Consider the following 2,500-nt stretch of genomic DNA (forward strand, 5'->3'; position numbering starts at 1 on the left):
GTTAGTCACCGGCGCCGTGGAGTGAAGCCGGCGCTCGTCTGTTTTCAAATGATTCAGAGCTGAAGTTGTACCAAACGGCGCAGCTGCTTCCGTAAAACTCTTGGACTTCTTCTATAAATAGGCCAAAAGGAAACACAACTCCAACATAGTGACAGGTGTTCGTATTATTGTGTCCACTCCACTCCCATCAGTACGGCTACATCGCAGAAGCTCCTCTCTGACAGCACAAACATGAGCACTAAAACCTTCATGCGGGGAACTCTTCACTTTGTTTGGGAGATTATTCTCATGTCATAAGACAGGCTATTTATTTTTGGGGGGAAATCTTGTACAACCACAGTAATTGGAGCAGCTGTCTCCTCCCTGATATTCTCAGCGTTCAACTCTAAAGAACATCCAGCTCTGTGAGCGAAGAGACGTTCCCAACTTTAAAGTGGGACTTCATAAAGCAGGCGTTCGCTACCTAATAAATGAGGGAATTGATGAGAACGTTTATTGGGAGATTCACCAGAAGATCGTCATAAACTTTCTTCCTCCGTGTCATTAAACTTCTCAAGTCGCAGCTGTTTTTTACGGCAGTAAACGTCACGTCTGGGATAAAAAGCCGTACGCGATTCATCCTCACATTTGATTGATGATTAAAACGAGATGCACACCAGGTATTTTCCACTTACCCCCGTGGACCTGAAGGTGTGTGTGAGAGGCAGCTTCGTCTTTATAGGCGGCTTCTTCTTCTTCTTTTTTTTTGGAGCGAATCTTCATATGAATTTTTCCCCCTCGCCAATAAATTGGCCCCTCCGGGTATTCACACTAATTCCTGGAGAGTGGGATACTGTGGGCTTTTCTCTTCTTTTTTTTTTGGCCAGCTCTTCGCCGATTTGTGCGCGAGCGTGAGCTCAGCCTTTTGATCGCCGCCTGGACTAATGAAAGCAGAGACGGCTTCACATGGGAGTCAGAGCGAGTTGAAGCTGCAGAGAAGGCCTCTGATGAGGCCTCAACCACAGCCGCTCAGGAGGAGAAGAAATACAGTGTGTTTCTTATTTTAGTCCTCAGAAGTGTAGAAAGAAACAGCCTATATTTGATATGTTGGTACGGTAGATGCTGGAGGTGTTCGCTCTGTGATGGAAATAGTATCGAGCAATTTATCTTTACATACCTGCGTATTGTAAAGAATGTATTTTAACTCAATTTAAAATGTAGCCAAAGTGAATATTACTGAGAAACACGAGATAAACGGGAAGTACTTTGTTAATGAGTAGAGTTTATGTTTGTTATTTAAGTGCAGAGAAATGTACTTAAAGTAGAATATGCATATAATCCTACTTTGCGTTATATTTTAACATGTTTTTAAAATCGTACTTCCTCATTTTTTGTTCTTTGGCGGTAAAATAAATGTACTGTGAAAGTGTAAAGTAGCAATAAAATGGAAAAAAAAAGTCACATAAAGTAGCTCCAAAAGTACAGTCCTACAGTCAAAAAGGGTTAATTCCTTTGTGTAGATACACACTGAAGTACACACGGGTAGAACACTGTGGAAGCGTCCCGTCGCAAACATCTGCTCCACCCACCTCCACCCACCTCCATCCCACTCACACAGTCTGCATCCCCTCCAACAGACACACAGGTAGAGCAGCAGAGCGGTCTTCAAACGGTCACATGAGAACGTCTCGTTTCTACACTTTATCCTCACGGTTAATAAATAGTAAGCCTGATGGAAGAAGTACTCTGCAATGTATCGGTGTTACGTATAGTAGTATTATCAGGGAAATGTACTCAAAGTATCACAAGTCAGTGTTCTCCTGTGATTGTCGTGTTGTTTGATTATTAATGTGATGCGTTAACGTGGAAGCAGCCTTTCATTGGATCAAGCTAGAGCACATTTTAACGACACAAGATAAAGTTGTGTACTTTAATACCAAACAATCGTGTTTTTTAGAACGGTCGTATATATATATATTTTTATGTGTAAATAAATGTAGACTAAAGAGAGCAGTATTTCCTTTTGAGTAGAAGTATAGAGCGTCATAAAACTCAACCGTAGGACTAGACTCAGCATCAGGTTTAATGTTCTGTTTAAACTTGGTGTTTGGCCTCTTGAGTTCTTACGGTGTTGTTCTCGGTTGTTCGTCCGTCTTTTGTCCTCTATGAACAGGACGTCCGTCGTTCCCCCCGTCCTGCACCGTATGTCCCGGCATGTTTAACCCCGTGTTGCTCCTGCGCAGCGCCTTCTTAGACTAATTCTACTGGATGAGTGAAGTGATTCAGATTCCGACGGTTCACACTAATTCAATTCCCCCGTCGCTCCCGTCGGTCTGCCGGCGGTACAGAGGAACTCTCTCCGCTTCCCTCTTGACTTTCTCTGCGCCGAGATGCGACTGGAGATAGAATTATGCATTTTTCATGAGGCGGTGAATGCGAGTGTGCTTCTGCTTCTGCTCGGCCTGCGCTGTGTTTCGCTCTGTCAATACCTACAGCTCTCTTTATGATTCGACTGCTTATT

General features: G+C 43.4%; 1 protein-coding gene across 4 annotated transcripts in view; it reads left to right on the plus strand.

The window, feature by feature from the left end:
* Nucleotides 1-2,500, plus strand: part of LOC137875738 (LIM domain-binding protein 2-like) — a 20,724-nt gene that overhangs the window by 779 nt on the left and 17,445 nt on the right. The window lies entirely within an intron of this gene.

Source organism: Cebidichthys violaceus, unplaced genomic scaffold (assembly GCF_023349555.1).
Source record: "Cebidichthys violaceus isolate CVI_PGR_0920_01 unplaced genomic scaffold, fCebVio1.0.p SCAF_2, whole genome shotgun sequence".
Lineage (NCBI taxonomy): Eukaryota > Metazoa > Chordata > Actinopteri > Perciformes > Stichaeidae > Cebidichthys > Cebidichthys violaceus.